Here is a 14,847-nt window from a genome sequence, read left to right as displayed (position 1 = left end):
AAAAACGAAGTAAACAACGAAAGACAAAAAACTCAAAGCGTAGGAATGTATAATGATGCGCAAAATGCACCAAACTAAAACACCTAATGATTATGATACTCTAAAAATGTGCATAATCAACGAATTAAAAGCCACAGATCTCAGTATGGACCACCGATTATACCTCCCAAAAGTTAAAATAGATAATAAAACATGTACAGCAGCCTACAAAAGAAGCTGGATAGTCCCTCAAACACATCCAAACAGGAGTACCACCACCCAGAAAAACCCTGTTGATAAATAATATCCAGAAAAAATGGAAGACAAGAGAAAAGATCTGTCAATACTTAACGAAACTAGTAGACAATCAACACTACTAAGCAACAAGAAAAGAAAAATACTGTGTAAATACAAAATTACAGAAAAAGGTTTACCTGAGATAAAAGAACAGCTAAAGCAAGATATCCTTGTGAAAGCACAAAGAATCCGCCGGTATGAGAAACGTCAACGTTTCTTTGAACAAAACAAACAGTTCAACTCCAGCCCCAAAAGATTCTACCAAGAACTTGGTAAAAATAAAATAGACATCAATGCAGCAATAACAGCAGAAGTGGAAGAATTTTGGAATGAAATATGGTCGGCGAAGGAACAACCTCAGAAAAGGTTTATCAAAACAACGAACTCAGCACCTGAACAATTCTGGGCCTCTATAACAACTGAAGAGGTCACCCAGGCATTGCAAAAACTAAGCAACTGGAAGGCACCCGGGCACGATAAGATCCCCAACTTATGGTTTAAGTATCTGACAGGAACACATAAAAAGTTGGCTGAGAAATTTAATGACATACTAGCAGAGCCAGAGGCAATGCCTGAATGGCTAACAGAAGGGAAAACTATCCTAATTCCCAAATCCACCGAAACGGCAAACCCGCAAAATTACAGACCAATAACTTGTCTCCCTACAATTTACAAAGCCTTCACTGCAATAATATCGCTGAGAATCTGGAAGAAAACAACCTGTTTCCAGAAGAGCAAAAGGGATGCTGCAAGGGCTCATCGGCTGTAAAGATCAACATCGGCCGTCAAGATCAGCCATAGCTGAAGACAGCCTCAGAAAGAAGAAACGTCTAAGTATGGCCTGGATCGATTACAGAAAGGCTTTTGATAGTATTCCCCACACATGGATCCTAGAAACACAAGCCATGACCAAGGTAGCACCAATAATCATAAAATATATAACCCATTCCATGAATAAATGGCAGACAGCACTATATCTCCAAACAAAAGAGGGTCTCGTGAAAACCAAAGCCATCTCCATTAGAAGAGCAATATTCCAGGGAGACACGCTCTTTCCACTCCTTTTCTGCTTGACACTGACACCTTTATCTGATGTGTTAAACAGAACTAGATGTGGATACAACTGTTACGGCAGAACAATCAACCACCTCTTATATATGGGTGACCTAAAACTGTACGCTACAAATGATAAACAGCTGGAAACATTACTACAGACAGTACATGGATTTAGCAAAGAAATAAATATGAAATTTGGCTTAGAAGAATGTTCCAAAGCAACTTTGAAAAAAAGGAAAACTAGTTTAGAGTACCAACATCACACAAGATAAAGCAAATGAAATAAGAAGATTAGACTAAAGCCAGGCATACAAGTATTTCGGAATCAATGAACTAGATACGATACAACCCATATAAATGAAAGAGGAAATAAAAAAAGAATACTATAGACGAGTTAGATTAATACTGAAAACAGAGCTCAATTCGAAAAACAAGATAATAGGTATTGACACTCTAGCAGTTCCAGTTATAAGTTAGAGCTACAATATTCTTAACTGGACACCAAATGAACTAATCAAAATAGACAAGAAAACAAGAATAATAATAACAAGATTTAGGATGCCCCACCCAAACTCTGACATAGAAAGTTTATATATACAACATATAGAAGGTGGTAGAGGCCTTATACAGTTAGAAGACTATTACAAAATAACCACCAGAGGACTGCAAAAATACCTACTTCAGAAGGAAGGAAAACTAATATAAATAACCACAAAACACGAACAAAACAAAAACTGTTTTCCGACTTTAAGGAAGCTGACAAATAAAAACAAGAAGTCATAGTACCTAACAACTATGAAGGAAAAGAAGAAATAACAAAGGCTGTAAAACAAATGAAATCTAAACAGAACAGCAACGGATCATGATAAAACGACGGCAAGAAAAGCCCCTTCACGACAAATATTGGGCTAAGCTAAACAGAAAAGAAATAGACAAAGAAAAATTCCAACAATGGCTGAGAAAGCTCAGGACTCAAAGCAGAGACTGCAGGATTTTTAATTGCAGTACAAGATCAAAGCCACCCCACCATAAATTACCAAAAACGTGTAATGAAAAGAAACATAACAAGTAACTGTAGAATATGTGGAGATGGACAAGAAACAATAAATCATATTGTCTCTGGCTGCCCAGTCCTGGCTAAAAAGGAATATATTCACAGACACGACAGAGTTGGGACCTACATACACTGGAAGCTATGCCAATACTATGGAATAATAACAGAAAAAAGACGGTATAGGCACACGCCAAAAAAGGGCACAGAAAATGAGAAAGCAATAATACTATGGGATATGCCAATACACAGAGATAGAGAAATTAAGGCAAATAGGCCAGATATAGCTGTTAGAGATAATGAAGAAAAAAAAATGCTTTCTAATTGATGTATCAATACCAACAGATAACATTTCTCTAAAAGAAATGGAGAAACTTTCAAAATATCTTGATATGAGATCACCATGACGAGCACATCAATTGGGTGGTCATGATGGGTATACTGAGCTTTGTATATTTCATCCCAGTATCACGTTGATGGTATGCACTACTCTCTCACTCACTCAATAATAATAATAATAATAATAATAATAATAATAATAATAATAATAATAATAATAATAATAATAATGATAATAATAACAGTGTATAAAAATTCTAATTTTTATTATCTATATTGGACGCTTCAACGTGGCTATCATCTTGTTTTAAAACATCGAACGTAGACCCATTCACTGCAATGTGTATTTCTTGTGTTCTCATTCCCTTTTCCTGAAACGGCCATACTAACATTCATTTTTGAAAAGTTTTTTTTTAATTTTGTTTAAAACATCCAGAATTTCCAATATTTGACTTAATTCTTGAGTTTTTGTCTTGTTTTTAATGTTTTAGTCGTTGTTGTCTGATATGGCAGTATGAGATTCATGCAATTCTATCAATGTTGTTCAAAGTAGATTTGGCTACACTTTCTGACACATAGAGTAACCACATCATGACATCATAAATGCGTTGTTTTCTGCAAATCAAAGTAATTCTATATAAGTGTACATCTGTTCGATTAATTTACCTCGAGATGATGCCTTAATACTTGCGACCATTCAGCTTTTTCTACCTTTCATTGTTTGGACAGATATATGCAGCTCCGTTCACCAATTTCTCTTCTGAAAACTTTCAAATAATATTTTTGTTTGCTTTTCGAAATGAGCTGTCCATTTATCGTTCTGGCGGCGAGGTAGTGAATTGTTACCGTCTCGGACAAAATGCATAGCGTCATTTCTTCTGGCTATTTACGTTTTGGGTTCAAATGCCAGAGATTGACTTTGCATTTCATCTTTTCAAGATCGATAAAGCAAGTACCAGTCGCACACTGGGGTCAACGTAATCAGCTTGCTTCTCTCCTCAAAATTGCTGGTCTTTTGCCGAAGTTAGATAGAATCTATCATTCTGGTAAGAAAAGAATTTCTTTCTCGCATATGTGGAGAATTGTAGCGCATTTTCGAATAAATGTAGGATAAAATATATAAAGTGGTTTTCTTGAAACGCCGAAACGGAAACAAGATAATATGTATTTTAGGGAGAAAAAAAACATTCATTTTAAAAGCAACGAGTATTTCGAGGAAAGAAGAAAAATTAAGATAACGTATAAGTATTTAATTAAAGATAAGATTAAAAGTAAACTTTAATTTTAAGATGTAATGATGTACAAGAGTCAGCAATACTTTAAAAGTATTTGAATTACGACGGAAAAAAATTTAGGTAACTTAGAAGTATTTAATTAGGTAAATGTGGAGAAGCAGAGTGGATTTTCGAGAAAATGGGTAATCTATAAAAACATCAACGAAAACCAAATATTGCTTATTTTCATTTTAAGAAACAAACAAACAAAAAGATATTTTGGTAACTTGAAAGTATTTAATTAGAAGCAACATTAATCATAAGAAATAATGATGTATAAGTTAGTACAAATTTGGAAAAGATACAATTTCCTCGATGTTGCTCCTTTTGTACGCCACAGAAATTCGGAAATATACGACTAAAGAATATTCATTTCAAATTTTGGCCCAGGCCAGCAATTTTAGGGGTAGGGTTAAGTCAATTACATCGACTGGTACTTATTTTAACGACCCCGAAAGGATGAAAGGCAAAGTCGACCTCGGCGGAATTTGAACTCCAAACGTAAAGACGGACGAAATACTGTTAAGCATTTGGTCCGGCGTGCTAACGATTCTAGCAGCTCGCTGTCTTATACCATTAAAAAATATTAAAATGTATACACCACATTCTTTTAGAGCTTTTCTTTTCCTGCTATTCCATAAACATTATTCTGTGTGTTAATCTCTTCATCACCTGTTTAACGATATTCTCACTGTGTATAACTGCCATATGTTCATAAATACTATTGCCTCATCAGTCCAGATGACGAAGAAATTGACACACAGAATATTGAAATTGCAGGAAATTGCATCTTTTCCAAATTTCTGCTGAATCTTATAATCACTGCATCTTATAATTAATGTTGTTTTTACTGATATTTCTAATGAAACGCTTTTAGGTTTATCTAAATGTTTTTTCCTCTTAAGATGAAAGTAAACAATCTACAGTTTTGATTTCGGTATTTCACATAATCCTTCGTGCTTCGCGTTGAAGAATTGCTCATGAGTTAATCACACTCCGGTAAATCAGCTGTCGTGTCTTTCCCTTAGCGCCTCATCTACGTTCCTAAATAGCTCTCTTCTAAATCTAGAATTCTCTATTACTACTTTATTCCTACACCTTATCAACTCTACTTTACTAGCCCTTGTGAGGAGGAATCTGTAGCGTTATCAATGCACTGCATTGTTCGATACACAACGATGGCGAAAATAGGAAGAAGGCTTGAGATTTAATTAGGTTATCCGATTAAATTGGCCCAGTGCTTCACTGGTGCTGTATAATATCGACCTCTGAAGGATATAAGGCAAAGTTGACTGCAGCTAGATTTGAACTTAAAACGTAAAAATGCCAGAAATGTCCTTACTGTAGAACTTGTCTGAAATTTTAGCTTAAATATTCTGTAAACAATTTAACTTTTGTTTTTATTTTGTTAAACAAAGAAAAAATTAAGAACTTAAGGGTCTTTACTATCTGAGCAGTGTCAGCTCTTTCGTATGTATTTATATTAGGTCTTTCGTTTGCGAATAACTTGAAGCATTGCTTTTTACTGAGGTGTTTTTTTCTATTACTTCCATATCACCCCAAAAGTCTTAGAGGCATCGCAAAACTCAAGGCTACTATCTTTCTTCTTTTGGCAGAACTATAATCTAGCCATAACACTAACCTTAATTTGTTTTTAAAAAGCGTCTATATTTTATTATGTATATTTATTAGATAAGATAATGAGTTTCGGTTTATCATCTTCTGTTATGGGGTCAAGTTAGATAATCAAGCATTCCAGTAATTTCTTTTCAGTGACACATGTTACAACTCTCGCTGTGTCATTGATAACTAAGTAACAGTTACTATATGCTTTATCAATTTTTCACGTACGGTTGCTGTCACTTTATGACAAACAAGTTACATCATAGGTTAATAATGGCACCAACAGTGGAACCTTGTATTGTCTTTGATTAGGGATCAATTTCACTGTTTATTTTCAATTGAATCGCTCACAATCGCAATGTGGCATTCTTGGTGATTATTATCTTTGTGATTATTATCTTCGAGCTAGATGTAATTATCATAGCTTATTGTAATGCCAGTATATCATTACTATATATCTAATAAGCTGACCTGCCAACGTTTGTTATTCCAAACTGAAGAAGAGGTGACTGTAACAGTTCTTTGAATACACCCTACTAAGCACTCCTTGTCACAACTAATTTTTAGAATGCAGACGTTTGGAACTCGTTATGCAATAAAGTTTTTTGTGTTAAGGGTTGGTAAAAATGATACAGAAACTTATGAGATGCTCCAAACTGCTTTTCGATTAACTTTTTCGCTGGTACAAGCGGTTCAAGAACGGTAGAGAGGCAGTGAAAGACGATGAGAGGTGTAGGAGAGAGAGAGAGATGTCAAAACATCAGAAATGGTTGAGAAAATTTGCAACTTTTGGATGAAGACTATCGTGTTTTATATAAAGACAATAAGGCGTACAGTTTGAAATTAACACAGAATTATTCATGAAGATCTTAAGAGGCGCAAAATTTGAGTAAAATTTGTTTCCAGAGTATTCAGTGACAAGCATCCTGGTAACCAACAACTTGGCAGAGATAGGCATCAAAACTGTCCCTCCTCCTTCCTGCAGTTCAAATCTTGCTCCCTGTGAGTTTTGGTTGTTCCTCAAATTGAAGGAAACTTCAGGGGAAGTTGTTTTGAAGATGAAGAAGGCTGTGACGAGGGTTCTGGACATTTTCACTTTGGAGACCCTCCACTGACCTTCACAAAAAGTACATTGATGTCAGAGGATCCTACTTTGAAAGAAATTAGAGTTCTGTACTTCTTTGAAACTAACAAATGTCTCTCCTGAGAAAGTTTGAAAACTTCTGGAATGCACCTTCTACGTTATAAAGCGGTGCACTGGCAACGTAGGAGAGGCTGTTTCAAATCCTGTCGAGGCTGCTTCAAATCCTCTCGAGGCTGTTTCAAATCCTGTCGAGGCTAACTTTACCTTTCATCTTTTCAGTTTCTATAAATTAAATGCCAGTCCTGGTCGGTGTATGTGCAGAACGGTTAGAGCACCAGAAGAGAAGTATGCAAGATCTGTTCCAACTCTGTGAGTTCTGAGTTCAATTCTCATTCCTTGCTTTCTAAATAAACAAAAGAAACCAAAAAAATAAAGACCAGGAGTCCTTCTGTCAGAAGTTGTAGCCGACAAATAGTAACAGCAATGGTGGGAAAACCACATGGAAACGCAACTTCCATGGTTTTATCCGAAGATCGGCCACCACCACCATATATATCCAATAGCACAGTATCACAGTATCGATAAGGCCATCAGATGTTACACACTACTGGTCACAATGCGCTTCCAATTTTGTCATGATTGCACCATTCTTTTCCATCTTAAAATATATCCTGTGTACGAAGCAAAAAGTCCTGTTGTTGTCTCTGTCCACTACGCTACTTGGAATTTGGTGCACCTCAGCCTGTTGGTGACACCTTTATCCTGTATAAATTTCTGTTACATTCTATAATTTGTTCTTACACATATATAGATGATGTGTTGGAGCAGATGTTGTCTACTGAACTGAATACGAGGTCTGATCAATAGTAACAAAGCTAAAAGCATACAGAGTGAAGCCTCGAACTCTGTTGTGCATGCATACCAAGTTTTAACGTTCTAGCTAACTTCTGCTGTTTAGAGCAGTGCATGGAAGGAAGGTGTATAGCATGTGGTCGTCGCATTGACCATGACAGAGAAAGTTGTCTTGGCGATACCTGCTCAGAGGCCTACGCAAAGTTGCAGAAAGTGTATGAACTGCATACAAGTGTACAGGTGGTTCAGATGTTTCCAAGATGGCCGAAAAAATGTCGATATCGACGAACGTTCTGGTGTTTCGGCCCTTAATTCTTTACGACTCTAAAGAGTCCGGACAGCGTCCTGGTCAAGACTCTTGCATACCCCTTATCTGTCACACTCTGTGCATTTGTCTGCATAACAGCCTTCCTGAGTCGATGAATTACACCAGAGCCAAGGTATCTCAGGTGTCACAACCAGTTCAGTCCGTGACCAGATCCAGGTGGAACTCCTCGGTTACTTCAGCCATGACTTCTAAAACTTTGGTTATAAATGTTAGTTAATCTCGGATAACTCTGTAGAACAGTTAAACATATCTTTAAAGGGTCTTTTTCGATGGGAGCTTAACTATTTATCTTAACTAAACACAATATATCCTTGAACTGCGTCGAACAAAACTACGTTTACATTGCATCGTTTCTATGGATACTCTTACTTCTGATTAGTTTTATTCAACTTCTGAGAAGGACTTCGTTCTAAAAAGAGTATACTTATTGATTATTCTCTTATTCTCTTCTCAGTTGGGTTCTATAAATGATTACATTCATTTAAAGATATTTTCTTTGATATGTCTTTCTATTTTAGAAAATAAAAATAAAATAAGAATTCCTTGAATTCTTTAAGATGCAGAAGCGAAAGGACTATTTTAAGGAATCTTTTTTTCACTCAGTTGAGAGAGTCGCCGAAGTAACTAATATAGCATTCATTATCTGCTATAATATCCACAAATACAGCAGACGACAACGGCATGTAATGTGCCTCGATGACTGCAGTTAGTTCTTGATCCCAATGTTGGACATATTTGGTTTTAATGTTAAGCACATAATGGTGAAGAGAGGTGGGAGTTAGACACAATACAACACAACACAAAATACACACACACACACACACACACACACACACACACACACACACACACACACACACACACACACACACACACACGCACACACACACTCTTTCATTTTTTCTCACACTTACTCTCACATGTTTTTACTTCAATGTTTGTAAACATGATGGATTCTGTAATTTGACTCCTAATTGACAAATATTGAAAAAAGCCATTAACTTAAAGGCGAACTTTGAGAACTAGTTGTTGTTGATGTTGTTGTTCATCCCCAGGTCAGCTTTGATCTAGCAGGTGTGTGATCAAAAGATTTCTAGCCACAATCATTCCGTATTTTCAGACACAGTTTATCTCAGACAACAACAACTTTTAATGTCTGCGCCAATATTTCGCTGCTATTTCTAATAGGACTTGTCTTCATCAGCACAAAAACAATCCTTACACACCTCAAGTAAACATTTTCGTATTCTCACCCAATCTAAGCATTCAACATAATAGACGAATCCTCCAGATCGCTGCGAATTCTAGGTTTCACCTTCGCTAAGGACCTTCCTTGGCGAATGCACTTCCTCAACATTGCAAAGACTGCATCGCAAAACCTGGATTTCCTCTTCAGAACCAGAGAAATACTCCTACCACCCGCCTTACAACAAAGCTCAGATGAGTCACACAATGAGGTATTGTTCACTCAATTGCAACGCTGCTGTTACGGCTGTTACACATTCTGACTTGCTAAGAAAGGACCATCTGATTGCTTGATATTAAATTATTGACCGATGCAGTGCTTTGTCTTCTTCCTGTCTCCTCTACCACTACCACAATGGCCTCTGCTCCTCATATCTGACTGATCATGTGCCACCGCTATATAAGTACTTCCTATTCACACGTCTCCTCTCGTCATCCGTGTTGTGTCTACACTCAAGATCCAGCACAAACCATTTATGCACAATATTCCCATGTTTAAGTAGCCAGGGATCCCCAATGAAGTGTATTCGTCTTGGCCAGACTTACAAGTGATGACTAACAAATAGGTCGTCGGCTTTCTGAAATTCCTTCTCTGCATATATAATTTGCTTTTCTTTCCTGAAGCTGTCAACTTGCAACTGTTCGAGAAGAAGGTTAACTGTATCGATCTCACTTGCCGGTGGGCATGTGAAGGGCTTCAATACAGCCATTTCTTCAAGACCAAACCAATAAAGAAAGACATTGTTTAAATTCAACCTATCACTGGTAACATTCTGAAAAGATCTGGGAAACTATTTTTCATACTTAGGTTAAATATGGAGTAAGAATGAATTGTTCTGCCTAGATACACAGCATAAGAACTACATATGATTTGAACTCACAATGTATGAGTAGCTACTCCAATAATGTATCCACTCAGCAAATTCGTTTCCGCAAACTGTTGATATTAGACAGGCTCAGTAAATGGTTTTAAAATTAATACGGAGGATTTATTTTAATGAGATTTGTTTTATGCTCGGAATCTGCTACATAATATCACACCTTATCATATAGAGTAGATATCAAGCGCAGTGATTAACTAATGCTGTTATTATCTAAGAATTTACTTAACTCATTTTGAAAAGGAGCTGTGATAGTTACATCATTCTGCAGACTTAATAATATCTGATTCAATTGGCAGTCATTATAGAATAGTACAAAATGATTCGCAATATTTGTTTCAGATTTCTGCGCTCTGAGATCAGATCCCACTGAAGTCAACTTTACCTTTCGTCCTTCTGGGGGTCTATAAATAAAGTACCATTCAGGGATGATAGGTTGTGGTTAGTATCTTGTAATCAGTACAGTATTCTACTCACTTAAATTCCAATAGCCCAGCCCATTCAACATAAACAGATATCAGTTAATTCAACGCTACCGGTATAGCTATAACTTTACGCTGTCATTCAACCTGGTAAAAATAGCAGTCAAATCACCCTCAAATTATACTCTACCGCTTTAAACAAAAAAAAAAGAAAAAAAACAAAGAAAGATATGTTTGATGTTGTAGTCTCAAATACAATACATTTGAAAAAGAAAAAAATAAATGAAAGACTGTATGGTCGTGGTTGCAATGTTTTTGGCCCTAAATCTGCTCCACTAGACCTTGGGTTAAACAGAAGCAGTAACAGCAGTAGCAGCAGCAACGACAGCAGCGGCAGTAGCAACAACAGCAACAACGACATCTGTAACAACAACAAATCTACTGTTCAGTCGATGCCGTCATTTAATGCAATTCTGTACAATTCAGGAGACTGTATAGCTGAATAGTTAAGACGCTCGCTTCGCAATCCCGAAGTCTCAATTTGGATCCCACTGTGCGGAATCTTAAGTAACACAATCCTTCTGAGCGAAATCGTGTCGGCAGAAACTGCAGAGTAGCCTGTCAGATGACCGTAGACTACATAGATTACTTTTTTTTATTTATTTATGTGTTTCAGCCAAGTGGCTGCGGTCATGCTGGTGCACCACCGTGACTGTATACAAAATAAATGGATCTCCGTCGGTTTTGACGATGAGTGTTCAGTTTCGATTAACAGAGCAAGGTACCATTGCATCAACATGAATGTGGCTGAGTATTCCACAGGCACGTGTACCTTCAATGTAAACCTTAAGGCGAAATCCGTGTGATAGAATTTTACAAGGTCAGGCCTTTAAATTACACGTCGTCATCGGCTGTCCGCCGTAGGTCGAACTTGACTGTCCACAGACGGGGAATAAGGCATTTGTCGTTGTCCTGCACCACTAGACAGCCCCCCCTGGGCCTCTACGTCAAGTGCCAAGTGGTGAACAAGAGTGCAACGAGTAAGGTTGACGATGAGGCTGCCCTGCAGTAGCAGCTCACTTGTTAGTTGACTCCTAGTCATGTACGGTATGCGACCCCACATCAGTGACAGACCGTAAAAGGGAGAGTAAGTCGCCCCTCTGTCCTTAGACTAGGTGACACTTTGGGCAAGTGCTAGCCCCCCGTGTCAGAGTTACAGTGAAGACGTCGGCAGCAGGACATTGAATGACTGACAAGGCTGTGGAGTTCTTGACTAACAGCTTGATGGTTTTACTTCGGTCAAGCGAAAATTCTGTACTATTAGACAATGACTGGGCCGATGACGACATGTAATTTAAAGGCATAACCTTTTAACATTCTATCACACGGATTCCGCCTTAAGGTTTACATTAAAGGTACACGTGCCTGTGGAATACTCAGCCACATTCATGTTGATGCAATGGGTACCTTGCTCTGTTGATCGAAATAACTGAACTCTCATCGTCGAAACCGACGGAGGTCCATTTATTTTGTATACAGTCATCTATGTAGTCTACAGTCATCACCAGGATATAAGTTCAAGATCATAACTGAAATAGCAGCAACCTTCCCCCTCATGTCACCATGGTGGCCAGATTTGCAAGAAATAGCAACCAAATCACATTAAGTCGTATCATCTTGAGAAGAAAGAAGCGCATATTGGATAATGTATTCAAATATATCTTCAAAATTGACGGTGTGGTCCTCGTTGGAACTCCTTCCATGAGAAAACTGCTCGAACAGGATAACATGGGGTTAAATAACAGCAACCACGACAATTAACTCATGCTACACTCTACTTTGTAACAATCGCCATAAACTAGCACTTAACTGCATTCCATCTAACCTCATTCCTATACTGTATCCGCAACAACAACATGTTAACTAACCCCATTCTAATGTTATAACCTGGACATAACGTTCCATCTAACCTACCACCTACATTGGGGCAGTTGGTTAAACAAAGAACGAAGTGCTGTATCAATGTCTTGTAATATTTCGTTTTGTCTGTTAATGTTAACTTTATCTTTCCATGTTTAATAAAATAAAAAATAAGGCTGACTTTGAGCCCTGAGTTCATGCCTTGTTAAGGTTAACGATGGTCTTTCAGCCTTTGGAGGTCTATAAATAAAGTACTTATATATACCGTATTAGGAGGGAGCAATCCTCACTCTTCAGCTTTGCCAGATCGTCTTTCTGTCTGTCTGTGTCTATCTTTGTCTGTTTATCTCTCTATCTCTGTCTGTGTGCGTGTGTGTCTATCTGTCTGTGTGTCTGACTGACTGACTGACTGTCTATCTGTCTGTGCGTGTCTGTCTATCTGTTAGTCTCTCTGTCTCTGTCTCTATTTGTCTGTCAGTCTCTCTGTCCCTGCCTCTGTCTGTCTGACTGTCTGTCAGTCAGTCACACTGTCTCTATGTGTCTGTCTTTCTCTCTCTCTCCCTGGGACAAACCTTCAGCGATCAGGTTTAGATGTCCAGACACGCCGTATGTCCCTTCGACGCCTCTACAACTCAATCAGAAGTCGAAGACTCAAGTCAATCCTCTCACTTGCCAGTTTGTGGATCTGAGTAAATGCCGCCGACAGAATGAAATACGCGCTCGACTGACCTGCTAAATATAATAACCAAGTTTCTCTCTCCTCATACCGCATCTTATCGTCTTAAAATTAGACGGGCACATTACATAATATAGTTCTAGATATATGTGTGCCTATGCCTGATAAAAATTGGTGAATCGCAAGTCGAATGTTTTTGAAAGTGGTCTGTGAGATCACAGATGGTCTAAGGCTAAACAAAACCATTATATGGAAATAGAAAAAGAAACGAGTGCCCTGGGCTAAAGGCATAACAAATATTGAGTTTCGTTTCTTTGAATTCTCAAGTGAAATTTCTCGTCTGTTGCCTAACTTTTTATCATGCTTGGTTTAATAAATCAGTAAATAGATAAATAAGTAAATAAGTAAATACTGTTATAATCACTGCTACTCAATTATTAAACTTAGCGAAGTGGTAAGATAGTGGAAGAGGCTGCTAGTGATCACTGGATTCAACTGCGTTTCTCTTTCTCCAATTGACTCAGTCACTCACAAGAGCTGACTATTTATGCGGTTTTTACTGTTGTTGTAGTCTTTGTTGGTGATGCTGTTGTTGCTGGCGCTGCTGGTGCTGATGATGCTGTTGGCTTCTTTTAGCTATTGAGCATGGGATTCTTTTTAATTGTACAAGGAATTATATTTCTATCTCCAACTCTATTCATAACAGCGTCCTTTCTGAGATCTATATAAAGATTTTCTTTTTCCATAATAACTGCCTTTTACTTAATAATACATTTACATTTCAGATACCAGTTCTCCTTCACACGCACACAGAGACTGCACGCACGCATGCACGCACACACACAGAAATACGAACGCAGACACACGCAAACACACACACGCACACACACACACAAATACACACACACATAAATACACACGCACACGCACACACACAGAGATACACACGTACATACAGTCCGTGCGTGTTTGTGTGATTATGTGTGTGTTTTATTAGTTCTACATCTAACAACATATCCCGTTCTTGGTTAAAAGACGAATTGAATAGAAACCTCATGCTATGTCAACTAAAGTTTGAATTAAATGATACGCATTTGTGTTCATTGCATTCTTTTAATTAAATTTAAACCAAGTTATCGATTTTATCAGAACCGCCTAATAATATCAAGACAGCCAATATAATTGGTTTCCTTCTGCCAGTCTACTTGGTAGTGAAAATGTTTTACTGAAAGGAAACACTCGAACGCTTTGAGAGCAAATTCTAAATACCTGGCCTCTAGTCTTCGCTCCCATTATTCAAACCAGATTTCTATTAATTTCGAGTTTATGGCAGCCATACATATACGGAAAGGTTCCGACTATAATTTTCATTGTTTTCTTATTTCTTCAATTTCTGACATTCTACAGAAATATTTCTATCAAATTTTATCATTAAATTCCAAAAGAAAAATATATCACTAATTTTCTTTTATTGAATCATTCTGGCAACGACATCACAGCATGGTTATAATTGGAACAAACAAAAACACACATACAAACACACGCACACACGTACACATACAAACATACGCACATACATAGACACACATATAAATAAACATACACATACACACATGTAAAATTCAATAACAGTGCGCACATATATCATGGCTACCCGCTATATGACCTCTCCACCTGTCATTAGTGTGGAATAACTATTATTATTATTATTATTATTATTATTATTATTATTATTATATCTTTCACAAATTAATCGAACATTTTATGTTTCCCTGGCCAATGTTTATATCCTGACTGAACATAACTTTTTATTTAAGAAG

This window comes from Octopus bimaculoides, chromosome 16 (genome assembly GCF_046866305.1).
Source record: "Octopus bimaculoides isolate indiv1 chromosome 16, ASM4686630v1, whole genome shotgun sequence".
Lineage (NCBI taxonomy): Eukaryota > Metazoa > Mollusca > Cephalopoda > Octopoda > Octopodidae > Octopus > Octopus bimaculoides.
The sequence above is the reverse complement of the archived record's forward strand: the minus strand, read 5'-3'. Positions refer to the sequence as shown.